The sequence below is a fragment of the Ammospiza caudacuta genome, chromosome 9 (assembly GCF_027887145.1).
Source record: "Ammospiza caudacuta isolate bAmmCau1 chromosome 9, bAmmCau1.pri, whole genome shotgun sequence".
Classification (NCBI taxonomy): domain Eukaryota; kingdom Metazoa; phylum Chordata; class Aves; order Passeriformes; family Passerellidae; genus Ammospiza; species Ammospiza caudacuta.
Window position 1 is genome coordinate 36,956,976 of NC_080601.1, and position 17,691 is coordinate 36,974,666.

The 17,691-nt window shown below is 46.3% G+C and overlaps 1 protein-coding gene across 2 annotated transcripts in view; it reads left to right on the forward strand.

Moving 5' to 3' along the window:
* The first annotated feature begins 3,892 nt into the window (after positions 1-3,892).
* The window catches only part of PTPRE (protein tyrosine phosphatase receptor type E), a 95,753-nt gene continuing 81,954 nt past the window's right edge, over positions 3,893-17,691 (forward strand). Inside the window, exon 1 of one of the 2 annotated variants that reach the window (XM_058810917.1) lies at positions 3,893-4,050. The gene's annotated coding sequence lies outside the window, so the exon portion shown is untranslated. The remainder of the gene's footprint in view (positions 4,051-17,691) is intronic. The other variant, XR_009275090.1, reaches the window with a different exon arrangement.

Here is a 17,691-nt window from a genome sequence, read left to right on the forward strand (position 1 = left end):
GAGAAGAGCAGGCAGGGCAGGCTTTCCCCTATTGCAATTTCTGTAACAATTCTAAAGAGATGCAGGCTTGAACACTTCAGTCTATTCCTACAGACTCCTAATTTGGGATTCCAAATGGAAAAACCTTTGACAAACAGCCCTTTGAAGTCTTTAAATGAACTACTGCTGCAATATCACACAGCCTCATGCTTTTACCCAGTTATTCCCACTTTGAAGAGTTTTCCTTGTGTTTCCAGGCTGGTTTTGCAGCATCAGAAATCCTGGGTCTGTGTCAGGTTTTTGCGGTCCTGCCTCTGATTTCCTGATCTTTTCAGGAATTTACACTTTTTCTTCCAGTACATCAGCAAAAAGACTGATCCACTCTGCTCTACCAAGGGCATCAGGCTGGAACACCCAAATAAAATATTGGTGGCCAAGTATTGCCTCTTTCCTATCATTTATTTTCTTGATTTTGCCCATTTATTCCTACTTTGAAGAGCTTTTCAGGCTGAGATGTGTTTGCAGCCACAGAAACCCTGGGTCTGTGTCAGTTTTTGCTGTTCTGCCTCTGATTTTCTGATTTCTGACACAGATATTCACAGATGTTCTGATTTTTTTTTGTTTTCTTCTTCTGGGTCTTTCTTTACACCTCCCAATTGTCTGACATCCTTTGGAGCGCTTAAATGTTGCCTGCATGGGTGTGGGGCTTTGGAAAATAACACAGAGAATCATTAAGGTAGGGAAAATTTATTATTAATTAATTAATTAATGTTCTGTCTCTGATTTTTTGGGGGGGAATTTGAGACTTTGATGATATCTTTGAGGTCACTATTTATAGGAGTACATAAATATAGTTTTTAAAATTATTTAAGTTTTATTCCTAAATAATGGAATTCATTAACATAGTGGAAATCAGCCAGGATTTGATTGAAGCTCTGAGGAAGAAAGGGAAATTTCTTACCTTGTATAAAATAATAAGAAACCTTATTTTTCTTCCACTACATCAGCAAGGAGACCAATTTACTGCCCTGCCACCAAGGTCAGCATGCTGGAATACCCAAAATAAAATGTTGGTGTTCAAATATTGCATTTTCCCTATCATTTATTCCCTGAGCTTGAAGCAGAGAGTCCCAGAGTGCCTGGAACTGCTCTGGGTGAAGTTCCCAGCAGTTCTGGTGGGATAAATTCCTTCCAAGGAAGGGATCAGGGGCTGGGAGCTGTGGGAGGCCCTGCAGCATCTCTGGAAAATTGGAAGCAAAGGTGAAAGTTCTGCCAAGGAGCTGCCACTGCTGAGAGGGGCTGGATTTGTGATGGAAAGAGAGGAAAAGAGCCTGGGATGGGAGCTGGAGGAAGGAAAGTCCCTGTGGGATATTGGATTATCCCAGAATTGGGATAAATGTGGGATCAGCTGCTTGGTGTTGTCTTATTTTTGCACGGTATTCCAGCCTTCCACTTTCTTAAATTTATTTTTTGGTGCAGCTTCTGTCTTCCTTCTCTCAAGGTCATGACATTGCTACTAAATGGCTACAAATCTCAGAGCAGCCTTGTGTGGCATCCTCTCCCCTTCCTCAGCACAGAAATTCCCTCCAGACCTTGTCTGAAATTGGGTTTCAAGGCGTTTCATCCCTCAGATCCCCCCTCGCGGGTTTAAATGTGGATTTGTGGCTGCAGCTCTGTGTCAGGGAGCAGCACCCTGGGCTGTTTTTCTGCAGCCAACAAAGAATCAGCCTCAGGCTGTTGGCTCCAGCTCCTGGATGTGTCCTGGAAAACACAAGTGGCACAAACCTGGCTTGGAGCATCCTGGATGGGCTGGGAGGATGCAGAGCTGGGGACTAACGAGGCTAAATTATCGATAAAATCATCAGTTATGGACGGGACTGGGGAAGATTGGATGGTCGTTTTACAGCTTTATTCCACAATTGCACAGTTTATTTATATATTATTTAGATGTTCTTCTCTCCAGCAAATCCCTTCACGCCAAATAATGTATTAAAAACTTTGTTGTACAACTTGGCTTCCCATTTCTGCCTCATGACTAATTAATTTTGGGAGCACACAGCCTAATAGGATCTTTAATTCCTGCACTAACAGAAAATGTGGTCATTTTGTCTCCAACACATATAATAATTCTATTTATTTTATCTCCTGGCTATAAGCACTCATTTAAATTAATATCCAATTCCTTGCAAGTGGTTCTCAGTGAGAAAATCGCTGAGTTGCAGCCATTTATCTGCAAAAATGTTCATTAAAATCCAGCTCCTCCCCGGTGCTGTGCCCTGCCACGTGTGCTCACGGGATTCCAGCCCCACTAAATTGCTGTTTCCTCATCAACACGATGCCAAAGGGATGTAATTAGGCCCTGATGAAGTTTCCTGCAGAAGACACAAACATTCACAGATGTTCTGATTTTTTTTTTCTTCTGCTGGGTCTTTCTTTACATCTCCCAGTTGTCTGACATCCTTTGGAGCACCTAAATGTTGGCTACGTGGGTGTGGGGGTTTGGAAAACAACACAGAGGATCATTAAGGTAGGGAAAGTTGATTAAAATTGCTTGGATCTCTCCTGGAGGAGGGATTTCTTAATACAGTTGGAAAGCTTAATACAGGGTGGAAAACTTAATACAGTTTATATAATAGTATATATAGTTTATATACAGTATAATATAGTGTGCATTGGTATGGGGGAGGTTGAAAGTAAAATATAGAAACATTAAGGTGAGGAAAGACTTTTCAAGTTTGCTTGGATCTTTCTTCTCCTGCTGGGATGCTCTCCTTGGTCTGAGACATCTTTTGGAAAACTTAATATAGTTTATACAATAGTATATATAATTTATATACAGCATAATATAGTGTGCATTGATATGGGAGAGGTTGAAATTAAAATATAGAAACATTAAGGCTGGGAAAGGAGGGGTTTCTCCTGGTTTGCTCTTTCTCTGGGACATCTATAGGAGAACTTAAACACAGTGTGCATGGGCATTGGGGCTTGAAAGTAATCCAGAGTTTGATTAATTTTAGGAAAGATTTTTAGGATCTCTCCTGGAGCAGGGATTTCTCCTGCTGGGATGCTCTTCTTGCTTTGGGACACCTTGTGGAAAACTTAATATAGTTTATATAATAGTATATGTAGTTATATATACAGTATAATGTAGTGTGCATTGATATGGGGGAGGTTGAAAGTAAAATATAGAAATATTAATTTTAGGAAAGACTTTTAGGATCTCTCCTGGAGCAGGGATTTCTCCGGCTGGGATGCTCTTCTCGCTCTGGGACACCTTGTGGAAAACTCAAACGCGGTGTGCATGGCTATGGGGGCGTCTGAAAGTAACGCAGAGAATCGTTGGGCAGGACTTTTCAGATCCCTCCTGGAGCCGGGATTTCTCCTGCTGGGAGGCTCCCGTGGTTCTGGGAAAGGTGTGTGGCAGGGACTGGAGCCAAGATGTGCCTCGAGCTCCCGAGTGCCGCAAATCCCCTCCTCCCTGCCTGCCCTACTTTCCCACCGGCCGCTGCCATTCCGGGTGTCCCGTCCCGCTCGCTGTCCCTCGCAGGGGACACGGGCGCCGCCAGCCCCAGGTGCAGCGACACATCCCGGGCGGGCTGGGCAGCGAGAGACGGAGCGTGCGGGGCATCCCGAGCGCAGGGGACACCGCAGCATGGATGGGGACACGGGCAGGTGCGGCACCTCCGGGAGGAGCTCGGGAGGGAGCCGGGCGCTCGTGGCGCAGCCTGTGCGTGCGGCGGGGCTGCTGTGGGATGCGGTGGCGGTGACACGGCTGGGCGGCGGTGTCGCTGTCGCTGTCGCCGACAGAGCCCCAAGGCCGCGTCCCGGCGGGGCCGCTCCCGCTGCAGTGCGCTCCGTGTCCGCCAGGCGGCGCGGCGGGCGGCGCGGCCCGGGCTGAGCGCGGGCTCGGCCGGGCTGGGGCTCGGCAGCGGCGGCGGCGGCGGCGGCAGCGGGAGGAGGCGGCGGCCAAAGGGAAATTTCCTGCCGGGAGCCGCCGCCCCGGCCCACAGCGCCTGCCCGGCCGGCCCGGCCGCGCCGCCAGCGGCCCGCGGAGCCGCCGCAGCCGCGCAGGTGAGCGAGGGGCGAGGGCGGAGGGAAGGAGCGAGGAAAGGAGGGAGCGGGGATGCCGCCCGCAGGTGCCGGCGGCGGCCGGGCGGCTCCGAGCCGGGCACGGACGGGGAGAGCGCGGAGCTGCCCGGGGCCGGCCCTGGGCACCGGCCCGGCCACATCCCGGCAGCGACATCCCAGCAGTGGCGGCAGCGCGGGCGGGCGGAGCGGCGGCCGCGGCTCCTCGGCGGGGCTGGGACCGCGCGGCGCCCGGAGATGCGGGACGTGCCAGCGCCAAGGGCACGGCCGGCTCCCCGCGCATCCCTGGGCATCCCCGGGCATCCCTGGATATCACTTGGCATCCCTGGATATCCTTGGACATCCCTGGGTATCCTTGGACATCCCTGGGCATCCCCGGACATCGCTGGCTGTCCCTGCCGATCCCCGCGCATCCCCCCAGGTGTGCTCCCCGGGCCCTGCCCCGCTCCCGGGATGGGCTGGCCCCTGAGCTGCGCCTTTAAAAGCGATTTTCTGCCCTCGGTTCCCACCCAGCCCCTCCTGAAGTGAGCGGGGCCGCGTTCAGGTGAGCGGGACCGGTGGCTGCGGACCAACTCTTGTGGTCTCCCACGGTCAAGGCTGGTGTTGGTTAAACTCTCTCTATTTCCATGTGTTCCATATATCGGTTGGCTTTCACGTGGCTTTTCACTGCTTCCCATCACGGGATTTTATTTTTCTCTTTACTCGCGGCTTTGTGGAAAGGGTTAGCGGGTATTTGCTGCGGGATGAACTGTGTTTGCTGATTGTGAAAGGCTGTCTCCTGCGTTTCTCCCAATTTTTCAGGGAGGTTCCTCTCCATGTGGCTTATTTCCATATCGTGAAGTGATTTTCTGTGTGTTCAGCTGTGTAGCTGTCTGTGTCTGATTTGGATGGAGTAGACACTGCTGAGCTGAAAGAAAAGGCAGTGCTTATCAAGCTTTTCAGTTTTGAGGTTTTTTTTTTTTCCCTTAGATGTTATAATCCGTGGAAAGTAGAAATAAGGATGCAGAGAATTGAAAAAAAAAAATTTAAAGTGAGTTACAGTTGTACCTTCTGTCTGTGCTGTGTTTGGGGCTTGTAAATAAATAAATAAATAAAATAAGTAACTTCTGATGGAAACTAATGACATTCAGCTGGAAGCTGGGCATAGTTTAGAAGAGATTTAAATGTGGATAAAATGTGTTTCCCTCATGCTGGAGGGATGTTATCCCCCACCTGGAGGTGCTGAGGGATAAATGAAGCTTAGAGTGGGAAATCTTAGGTGGTTTGGGGAGACCGGCTTGGTCTTGATCAGGTGGAATTTGGGCTTGGAGAGGAGACTTAATGGGGGTAATGAGGTGTTTGTGGGGCAGTCTGTGGGGTTTGGGGGGTGGCACTGGGGAGAGCAGGGCAGGGGTGGGGTGGGACCAGCAGGCTGAGGTCCCCAGGAGGAGGGGACAGTGCTGGTGTGGATGCAGAATCACCTGTGGGGCGATGGATGCTCCCAGCACAGCCAATTCAGCTGAAAACATTTCATTTCTCAAGTGCCAGGACGAGCTGAAATGTGTGGAGAGAGCTCAGAAATGTGCGAGAAGAAGGGAAAGAAAAGAATGTGAGAAACAAAATGGTGTGGGCGTAGTGTTTGGTGTGTTTGCTGTGCTCCCAAAGAAAGGGATCGCTGTGCTCCGTGCTCCTGAAATGCAGGGATTCTCCCAGGCGCTGAGCAAAACTGAATTCCTGCTTTGAAAGCTTTGCTGGCACCTTTAATAATCCCAGACTTCTTTCTGTACCTAAAGCAGGGTGCTGGGGCTGGTTGGGCTGCAGGAATTTCTCCTCAGGTGCTACGTGGGGAATTTTAGCACATTTGGGTCTTGTGTGTTTGTATTTCGAATTTTTTCTTGCTTTCCACCTCAGATGTTTCTGGTTATTTATCTGTTAACAAACTCAGTCGAGGTTTTTTATCTCTGAGTAACGACTGGCTTTTCATAAAGTTGTCTGGAATCTCTGAATTTTTTAAATCTTATTCTCCTTCCCTCATCCTCCATGGCATTCCCAGCTCCTGCCTGGTGTCAGGAGTGTGCTGTGTGGGCTGAAATCATGGGAAGCTGGAAAAGGATTGCTGGGGGACTCAGCAGGTTCAATATCTGTGTGAAACCCCCCTGTCCCACACAGCTGGGGCTGGGGCACAGCTGCTCCTTGCCTTGCACAGAGTGGGCTCTGCACCTTCTCAGGAAGGCTGAAAGGATTTTGGAGTTTGTTGGGTTTCTGGAGCTGCTGGTGGCATGCCCAAAGCTGCAGAGCTCTGTTATTAACTGAGTTGGGTTTCTGGAGCTCTGTTATTAACTGGGCTGGTTTCAGAGTGTGATCCAGCAGGGCTCTGGCTGCTGACCGGGTGACCTTTCTCTCACTCATTTAAGAGGTTTTGTGAAGAAAAACGAGAGGACAGGGCTTGACAAACTGCCAGAAGTGTGAAGTAGAGCTGGAGGAAGTCAGAGAGATCCTGCCCTGTCACAGATATCCTTGGTGCTTTCTGAGAGCCAGATCCACGCGTTACACACACACAGAAGGGTTTGGCTTGGAAGGGACCTCAAATGCCACCCAGTGCCACCCCTGCCATGGCAGGGGCACCTCCCCCTGTCCCAGGGGCTCCAGCCTGGCCTTGGCACTGCCAGGGATCCAGGGACAGCCAAACTGCTCTGGGCACCTGTGCCAGGGCCTGCCACCCTCTCAGGGAACAATTCTGCCCAATATCCCATCTAAATGTCCCCTCCTTCAGTTTAAAGCCTTTCCCCCTTGTCCTGTCACTCCAAGCCCTTATCAAAAGCCCCTCTCCAGCTCTTGTTATCAGCAAAGTGTTCATGTTCTTCATGCCTGGTGATGCCAGGAAAATTTGTTCAAGGTTTTGGAGCAGTGGAAAATAAAAAAAGAGCAAGCATGGAATGCTGTGGAGGAGGAAAAGCAGGGAGATCCCAAGGAATAATGAATTGTTTGTCGTGCTGCCGGGAGCACACAGAGCCCTTGCTGGAGGAGTGGGAGCTTCTGCAGGAAAATGGTTCAATTCTAGGGAACCTGAGTGTTGTGCTGCTCCCTCCTGGGAATGATGTTGGCATTTTGTGGATGTGATGTTGTGTTTCAGTCTATGTTTCCAAAATATTCCTCAGCATGGATTTATGGCAGGGCTGGAGATCCCCTGTGTGGTGTCATCAGTGAATGGTGATGTTTTGGTGGAGAAAACTGCCTTTAAATGGGCTTTAAAGTGAATTATTCTGCATCTGACATGCAATGAACGTTTCTCAGGAGGAGAGGCTGGAAACATGTTTTGGGTAGGAGCTGCAATTCCATCCTCATTGCAGGGGGGCTGCCAGGAAGGGACCACATTTCCTTTATAAACAGCACAATGGGGTGGGTTTGCTGAATCTGACTCCAGCGCTGGCACTTGCTCCTCGTCCAGCACCCCTGAGGAGGCTGCAGGTTTTTTTCAGGGAGGCTGCAGTTTTATTGGGGGAGGCTGCATTTTTCCCTGGGAGCCTTCAGGTTTTTTTGGGGGGAGGACACAGATTTTTTTGGGGGAGGGAGGCTGCAGTTTATTTTGGAGGGTGAGGCTGCAGATTTTTGGGGGAGGTTGCATTTTTCCCGGGGAGAGGCTGCAGGATTTTTTTAGGGGGAGGCTGAGGTTTTTTGGGGGGAGGAGGCTGCAGTTTTTTTGAGGGAGGCTGCATTTTTCCCAGGGAGAGGCCACAGGTATTTTGGGGTGGAGGAGGCTGCAGGTTTTTTGGGGGGAGAGGCTGCAGGTTTTTAAAGGAGTCTGCAGTTTTTTTGGGGGGAGAGGCTGCAGGTTTTTTGGGGGAGGAGGCTGCAGGTTTTTGAAGGAGTCTGCAGTTTTTTTGGGGGGAGAGGCTGCAGGTTTTTGAAGGAGTCTGCAGTTTTTTTGGGGGGAGAGGCTGCAGGTTTTTAAAGGAGTCTGCAGTTTTTTTGGGGGGAGAGGCTGCAGGTTTTTTGGGGGAGGAGGCTGCAGTTTTTGAAGGAGTCTGCAGCTTTTCTGGGGAGGCTGCACTTTTCCAGCATCCCTGCAGGCTGGGCAGCAGCAGCAGAGCAGGCAGAGCTGAGGGATGCTGTTTGCATGGCTGCAGTGAGCACCTCTCTGCTCCTTGCTGGGCATTTCATTATTGAGCTCCTGCTGCAATATTAATGGCAGAAAATCCCTCTGTAAGCTGCAATCTCGTTCTGTGCCCAGCATGGGAAGTGCTGAGAATTGGCTCCATGAATTATGAAGGAGTTTGTGTGGTCTTGGTGGAGCATTTATGGCTCCCCTGGATGTGCCTGTGGTGTTCTGGGCTCAGAGCTGGCTCAGGGAATGATTTGGGTGTTGCTTGAGCTGATCTGTGATGTGATGCAGCAGAATTTGGGCTGAATGAGGAGTGGATGCTCTGTGCAGGATTTCTGCATCTTTTTAAACTCTAACCTTGTGGTTTTTACTCATTGTGCCTTTCTGCACAGGGTTCCATCCTGGTGTTGTTTTTGTCCTGTCTGATCTGAATTGCACAATCCCAAATGCTCTAAGTGTTAATAGTAAAAAAAACCCTGCCTGTATTTATTCCAAACTTCTTGCTGAAATGTTGATATCTCTTCAGGTGTGTTGTACAAATACATTTAATACTTGTGTAAGCCAGAGCTGCAATGAGACACTGATAAGGCAGCGATAGGAGGAGCTCAGCAGCAGCAGCATTCTGTTGAAGTGTTTGTACAGGATTTAATTTTGAGTTATTCACATCATGGAGTGTATTTTTAAGGCGTGTTCAGCAGACTTGCTGCAGGAATATTATTATTATTATTATTATTATTATTATTATTATTATTATTATTATTAATAATAATAATAGTAATAATTCCATCCCTGATATCCCTCTGCCTGCCCAAACCCTCTGTGTTTCCTGCAGAGGATGCCTCACCAGTGACATCCCCTGCCCCAAAAATGCCCTTTCCCCTTTGGCTGCTGGCACTGACTCAGTGCTGAAATGGCAAAGTCAGATCTGCTCCCAGAGCTCTGCCTCTGTTCAAAGGTGTTTCCTGGCTGAGGGGAGGAATGAAACTGGGGAGAAATGTGCTGGATTGGTTTGTTGCTTGCAGTGCTGGTGGATTGTCACTGGGAAATGTACAACAACTCACTTCTGGGGTTTTCTATCACTTTTATCCCCTCTGTAAAAAGGAAAAAGTGCTCAGTCCTGAAAGCTTTTCTTAGCTGAGATTTCTTTTTTCTAATGTACAGCGAGAGTTTTTTTGGTAAGAATGAGAGGTCTGACAAAAACAAAACTGTAAAATCAGGCAGAAGTGAGATGAGACATAAACTAAAAAAAATATCTGAGCGCTAGAAGTGACAATTCTGGGTTTCTGTCTTGGGAGGAGGCAGCTCTTTCCCACAGGGGTGTGAGGATGCCCCAGCAGCTGGAAGGAGCTGTGCCAAGAGCACCTGTTCCTGCAGATAACACACAAACAGGGATGCAGCAGCAAGAATCAGGGAGAATGAGGACTTGGGAAGGCTTTGGTTTAGTAGGACAATGAATTTTAAAGAGAGCAAATAACAGATTTGCACGGGAAGAAGTGAAAAGTGTGTTACTCATGTCACTTCTAAGAGATCAAGACACAATAATCAGGGCAGCTGGAGGATAAACCTCTGACTTGGAGGTTTTGTTGCTGTGGAGAAAATAATTTAGAATGGAATACCCAGCTGCATCTCCATGGCAAGATCTCACCCTTCTGAGCTGCATCAATTCCAGGTTTGCTGCTGATTGGGAGTTCCCTTAATTGCTGTGGGTTTGAGTTTTCTTCAAAACCCATCTCTTTCCCCTGGAATAAATTCCGGAGCTGCTGTGGTTCATCCCAGAGCCCCCTGGAGACCTGCAGAGCAATTTTGGTTGAGCCAGACTGGGATGAACTGGGAACTCCATGGTTCCAAACCCCTCTTTCCTGCACAGCAATGAGTGTGGGGGTTCGGTGCTGGTTAATTCATGTACTCACATTTTGTTGTGAGGTAGGATTAGGGGAAAGGCAAAGTAGGCTCAGAATTGTAAAAGATAATAAAGAAAATATTATTAGCAATAATTAAAAGAAAGTAATACAAATTAGAACAAAACTTCCAGAACACTTTTCTTCCCCCCACAACTTTTTTCTTTCTCGCTGACGATGTAAAGAAACAAAGCTTAAAACTTTAGTCAGTTTATTACTTCTAGAATAGTCTTTCTTTAGTTTTCTGAGGGAGAGAAGTTCTTATTAATGTTATGGAGATGTCTCTATAAGAAAAACCAGTTCTCTCCTGGCTCTTATGAATAGCAACCACCCAGGGAAATTTGTAATCCTGAAATCTCTTATCTTCTGCAGGGCTGTGGGGTGATTGGGTTGGGGTGAGGATGTGGGTTGGTTGTGAGGATTGGGTTGGAGGGCTTGACTTTGGGTTGGTTGTTGGAGTTGCTGCTTCCCTGTCTGAGGTCCAGAACCCCACAGGTGCCCCAGGGGCTGCTGCTGTCCTGTCTGTGAATTCCCACAGGTGGGACCAAGCTCCACCAGGGTCACACCACGCCTGCTTTGATCTTGGCGTTTGCTCCTGTCATTTCTTACCTCCCTTGGTTCTCTGGATGGAATTTTTTGTCCAAAATAAAGTCTAACTCTGGTAAATGAAAGGCAGGCTGATCACAGCTTGAAGCCAACGATGAAAATTCCTGTTTCCAGACCCTCTGGTTTGCAGGATATTTGATACAGGAGCTGTAAATATTTCTTTAGCCAGAGCTGTAACTCCTCAGCTGCAGTTTTCACTCCTAACCCTTCCCTCACCCTGTGCACTGTTTCTTTTGCTAAATTCCATCCTGATTGTCTTTTGCCCTTTAATCTTGTCATCTCTGCTGGTTGTCCTTGGAGGATTTATTTTCCTTTGCATTCCTAGTCTTGGTTTCTGCTGGAACATGCTGTGGTTGCTGCAGTGCTGGGCCTTCCCTGAGCAGTAAAATCCTGATTTAAACAAGCCATAAATAATGCTTGCACCTCAAGTTCTGGGGGTTTAGATGTCTCAGGGACTGAATCTGATTAATTTAAATTTGGGTTTCATGAATGTCTTCAATCATGCTGCAGAATGTCACTTAAAACATTTAATTATTCAATGATATTAATTGATCTGCAGCCTGTCTTTCTACTAATCTGATACAACAAAGTTTGCAAATTGCTGCTGAGAGCAGGATGGTGTGGAACAGCTTTAGGATGGCAGCAGCACAGCCTTTGTGTAACCATGTTAAGATGATAGATGCTTTCCCTGTTAAACACAAGCCTGAGTTTAAATGGGTTCACGTTATCATTTTGTTTGCAGATGTCAAAAGCTCATTAATTTTAAGTCAAACTCCCCACCTTGCTGCTTCAAATTGCTTTTAAATTACACGTGTGCTGATCAATCTTGAAAAGCCCAAATTAAAAACTCAGCTGAGGGCACATTTCAAGGCCACAGATCCAACACTTAATTCTAATCTGTTTTCCACAGGCAAACCTCCCACTCCAGCACTGGTTCCTGGCAGAAGTGGGGGGAGAGGAAGTTGTAGAGACTTAAATATTTCTGGGAAGGCAGAGAGGAAAGGAAAAGGTGGGAACAGGGAACTATATTTAAATAATGACCTATTTACATTACAGAGTTTGAACTATTAGAAGTAGACTTAGGAGCTTGTGATGTTGAGATAATTTCTGTCAAAATGGGGCATTTTTCAGGGAGGAATCTCAAATCCTGGGGCCAGTTTTGGGCCCCTCAAGACAGGATCTCTGACTGTGAACTGCCCAAGTTATTTATCAGTTTTGTGCATGTGTAACTCGAGCTGTAATTTGTCCTGAAGAAGCTCCAGAGCTGCTGCGCTGCATCAAACTATTTACCCTTGAAATTTAGCCTCATTTACCAGAACTTCCCGAGGAAGAAACTTGAATAATTTCCTTGGAAAATCCTTGGAAAATCCTTGGAAAATCCTTGGAAAATCCTTGGAAAATCCTTGGAAAATCCTTGGAGCCCTTTCTGTGTGAGCGGAGTTGTACGTTCCTGTTTTCAGGAGTTAATCCCTGCAGGATGCTGCTGCTGCCCAGGCTCTTCCAGGGCAGTTTTGCTCTGTGCACTTTTCCTGGGATGGGATTTGAGGCTGGCCAGGCCATCCCTGAGGGGTTTTCCCCTCATTCCAAGGGCTGCAGTGGGAGCTGTCATGGGAAGCAGCTCTGGGGCGTGGGAAAAGAGCAGGGCAGGAGCTGTCCTGGCAGGCAGAGTTTGCAGAGCTGTGCCCGGCTGGGCAGGGCTGGGGGAGGGACACACCAGTTTTCAGCCAGAAATGCAGCCACAGCTGGGCATGATTTTTGTTTCAGAAGTGTGGTAAATGGTTTTTAACAATTTTTAATTTTTACTGAATTTAGATGTATTTGAAATTCAAATTCAGTGCCTTCTATCAGCTCTTCTGAAGAGGAGCATAAACCATGTCTTGGGCTGTTTTGTGTCCATCCAGCAGTGCTTTGGATACTTTAACCATCTTAAATAACTTTTTATTATTCAAAGATATTTGATTCACTCTCTCGGATGGGAGAAAGGAGTTTGGGAGATGAACTGGTAGCGTTTCAGTGTTGGGTAATGTCCATTTCCCGCATTTATGTCTACACAAAGAAATCTACTCTTACCACCAAAAGAAACGAATCAAAGCCAACAGAGCAAGACAAAATACAGGAAGATATTTTTAAGGTGTGATATCTGTGCAAATAACAATGGTTACAGAAAGTCCTTGGGTGGTTTGAGTGGGAATAAAGCAAGGTGGGATTTGGGGGTTTGGTTAGGAGTGAAACCTCAGCCAGTTGGGTTTTAGTGGCTTTGTGGGGGAGCAGAGGTTTTGGGAAAGGCAGGATGGGGAGAAGCAGGAATTGAAGTGAGTGGGGATGAAAATCCCACCTGAAGGACAAGGTTTGGAGCATCCATCTCTGCTCCTCCCTTCCCAGCTCCAGGGGGGAATTCAGAGCTGGTGAGGGCGATGGGCTTTGAATTTCTGCTCAGAATAATCAGACGCTGAGCACAGAAAACACCTTGCACGTGTGACTTTATGTGCATAAAAGACTTGGCCATAAAAATTGATATTCAGAGCAAGATCTGCCCTTGTTTTTTAATGACTTGAGTGAGGCTGAGCTGTAGCTTTCACTTAGTTAAGCTCATTTCCCACCTGCTTTTCATTTTGAGACCCACCATGGCTTTGGCGATGGTTGTTGAGTTGCTTTGATGTGTGAGGATGAAAAAGAAAAAGGGGAGATTTTTGGAGAAAATGTGAAACAAAAAAGTGGATTTTTAGAGAAAGTATGCAACAAAAAAAAAGGCAGATTTATGGAGAACATGTGAAATAAAAAAGGTGGGTTTTTGGAGAAGATATGAAACAAAGAAAAGGTGGATTTTTGGAGAAAATATGAAGTAAAAATGGCAGATTTTGGAGAAAATATGAAACTAAAAAGATGGATTCTAGGGAAAATATTGTATTTCTCTTGAACTTTTCTCCCCGAGGTGATGCCAGCCCTTTGCTGATGCCCAGTGGGCTGCTGCCTGAGGACCACAAACACCAATTGTTTGGGGTGGTATGACTGGCTCTGGCACTGAACACTGCAGCCATTCATGGGCGCTGCCTTGGGGCTCACAGGAACCTTTATCCCTGCAGGGAAACTGGAATTTTCCCCGGGGACAGAAGCAACAAAGCCCAAGGGGGAAATGAGCCCGTTCAGCAGGGACTTGTCCCATCCTGGGAAGGGCAGGAGTGTAGGGATGTCCCCTCTTCCCTAGACCAAGGCAGGTGATGACATTTCTTGGGTTTTGGGTTGTGTTTTATGGATTTGAAGTTTATTTTTTTTCTTAATCTCATTATTTCCGGAGGGCATGATGCTTTTCTTAAAAATTCCATGTAGTATTGGTGGTTTTATTATAGTTATATAAATAAATATTATATATTATGTTACTGTTGTTATATATTATAGTTATAGTATATTATAGTTATAGTATATGATAGTTATAGTATATGATAGTTATAGTATATGATAGTTATAGTATATTATAGTTATAGTATATTATAGTTATAGTATATGATAGTTATAGTATATGATAGTTATAGTATATGATAGTTATAGTATATGATAGTTATAGTATATGATAGTTATAGTATATGATAGTTATAGTATATTATCGTTATAGTATATTATCGTATATTGTAGTTATTGTAGTTATATTATAGCCATTATATAATAGTTATGCATAATATAGTTATTATATATTATAGTTATTATAATTTTATATAGGTCTACATGCACTGATGAATTGTGTCTGTGGGATATAAACATGGCAAAATAATGTGATTTCAGGCAGAAGAGGGACTTTTCAAGCTGCTTTCAGCCCCTCAGATCAATAATCAGAGTGATGCAGCACAGCAATATCACAGGCAATAATGCATTTGCAGAATTGGTGGCATCGGGGATTTGCTGCTTAGGGGCTTGCAGCAGGAGCTAATAAATTATCAAAGGTATTAAAGAGATTCTGTTAATTTGCAAGGCTGAAAACACTCAGAAACCACAGAGGCATTTGTGTAATTTCCAGCTCTGTGTTTAAGAACTCCCATGAGGACCACTTAAAACCACCAGGTGTTTTCTGGCTTTTTAAGTCTCCCTGGAAACATCTAAACAATTGCATCATGTCGTTGCTCTTTGATCAGAGTATTTAAAAGCTGTAACTCTTGTCTAATTGCAACACGGGATGTTTTGCAATAGGAATTTGGGAAATAACGGCTCCTTAAAATAGCTTCAAGCCTGAGGCATGGTAAATGCAGAGTTCATTCTGCTTGTATCAGGATAGTAAATAGTGGCAATCCATAACTGTTGTAGTAAAAGGAATTTTGGGGTTGTTGGGGCAGCAGTGTTGGTGTGTTTCTTTACTTGGATTTTTTAAATTTTATTTTAATTATGATCAAATTTAAATAATTGAGTGAGATTTGTGTTTATGGCAGCAATGTCCTGGTGTTGTTGGCTCCCAAAAAGAGGATTTCTCCGTACAGAATCCCCACAGCCCATTTTGTTTGTTCCTGGATTCCTTGAGAGCTTTTTATTTATCTCGTTTTTCCCAAATTGTGCAAGCAGGTATTAAGCACGTTTCTGCTGATGTGGCTTTCTGTAGGAAACAAGGCATCCCCTGTTTATAAATTTCTGGAATGCTAAAATCATCTGTGTGCTTTGTTCCCAAGCAAACAAAGTCTGGACAATGGAGAAAGGATATTGTTATTGGGCCTCTGGGATGCTCCCACTGCATTTTATTTTGAAATAGCCTTTAATATATCTGACCTGATGCCCTGGGCAGGATAAAAAATTCCAAGTGGATTGCTAGCTTTCCTTATTTTGGGGATTTTCCTTATTTTGGGAATGTCTCTGCTGATGTTGTTTGAGATTGTCTTGAGTGTTTGTCCATGAGCTTTTGGCCAGGTAGGATCAAGTCTTTAAAACCTCTTTCAGACTTTCCACTTGGATCTGAATGGATGAGGAATCTTCAAAATCCTGGATCCTAAAGGGGCCTAAAGTTATATCCTGGCTTTGTGATCTGTCACAAGACATGTTTTATGGAAAATCCTTTCCTTAGGATTTTTCCTGCTGAGAAGCTGGGAGGCCTCAGGAACAAAATGCAAACAATGGTTATCTGCTGCTGTGGGATGCAACAGGTGCATCTGGGATTGGGCTCATGTGGTTGTTTCTAATTAATGGCCAATCACAGTCAGCTGGCTTGGACTCTCTGGTCAGTCACAAGATTTTATTATCATTCCTTTCTATTGCGTGCTAACCTTCTGATGAAATCCTTTCTTCTATTCTTTTAGTATAGTTTTAATGTAATTTATATCATAAAATAATGAATCAGCCTCCTGAAACATGGAGTCAGATCCTCCTCTCTTCCCTCATCCTGGGACCCCTGTGAACACCACCACAGTGATCCAGAGATCCAAATCCAAATTATTCTTCCTTTCACCTTCTCATAATGTCAACAAATTTCTCCTCCGTGTTCCTGTCAAGGCTTTATTTTAAATGCACTTTGGTGTTAGCTGCATGCCCTGGAGCAGGCAGGGATCCCTCGCTGCAGCCTCAAGGAAAGCACTTGGATTTCCCTCCAGCCTGGTTTAATTGAGCAGATTTGGGGAGTTTTCTGAGGCTGTTTTCCAGGAGAAGGAGCCGTTTTCTTGCAGGGAATGCTGAGCGGTGTGTCTGTGGGTGGGCTGGGCCTTGTCCCGCCTCATTTTCTGCTCCTCTCTTTGGGAGAGACCTCCTGGCCGCTGATGTCTCCAATAACGTTTTTACTGTGAGCGTTGAAAAGGACAGTTCTGCTGGTTTTCATTGTGCTGTCCTGTCCTGGTGTTTGTGCAGAACAAAAGGAACAAATGTGTTGCATGTTCTTGCTGAGTTGACCTCAGCTGCCCGTGGCCCTCGAGGACCCACCAGGAGCCAACTGAGGCTGTGCAGCTCTGGTTCAGCAAGGCTTGTGCTGGTCTTGGGATGAAATATTTACTGTGTTGTTGTAATTGTGAAATAATTCACAGAGTTGGGAACGAACCAGTTATGGGTAAGGATGTGGAGCTGCTGGAATGATCCTGAGGAAGCTGTGGAGATGCTCTGAGGGCTGGAGCCGGGCTGGGAGAGCTGGGGGTGCTCACTTGGAGAGGAGCAGGTCCAGGGAGAGCTCAGAGCCCTGGCAGGGCCTGAAGGGGCTCCAGGAGAGCTGGAGAGGGGCTGGGGACAAGGGATGGAAGGACAGGACACAGGGAATGGCTTTAACTTGGAAGAGGGTTGATTTGGATTGGATATTGGGAAGGGATTCTTGGCTTTGAGGCCGTGGCACAGGTGCCCAGAGCAGCTGGGGCTGCCCCTGGATCCCTGGCAGTGCCCAAGGCCAGGCTGGACACTGGGGCTGGAGCACCTGGGACAGTGGGAGGTGTCCCTGCCATGGCAGGGGTGGAAGTGGGTGATGTTTGAGGTCCCTTGCCACCCAAACCTTTCCATAATTCCAAGCTGGGCATCCATCAGCTCAGAAAGGCCTTGGGTGCTGTGCCCAAAGCAGCTGTGGCTGCCCAGAAGCATCCAAGGCCTTTCTGATCTGCTGAATTCCCAGCTCTGTGTTGTTCATAGCTGAATCCATCTGAGTAGGCACAGCTGACCACCAGGCTTTGAGAGAAAAGTTCATCTGAAAGACAGGCTCTGTTATTTGAGCCTTTCAGAAACAGCAAAGTCACCGAGGGTGTTTTCTTTATGGAGAAACAGAGCCTGCGCCAAAAGCTGGGCATAACTCTCCACCACTGAAGGAGTGGGAGCCTCTGGATGTTGGATTCAGCCTTTTCCTGACGTAGAGACGAGGCAACTGAGAGGTGTTTTAAAAACTTCAATTTCCTTTTCTGTTTTATGTGAAGAGTGAGACAATACAGATGTTACAATTTACGCCACTGCAATTAGAATTAACTATTTTTTGATTACTATACATTATAAGTGTTTCTTGGTTTATTAGCTTCATTTACACTATGTTGTAAATGGTTAAAAGTTAATTACTTGAAATTAGTGTTGTGAGCCTTGCTACAATGTCTTTTTCATAGTTCTATTTCTCTA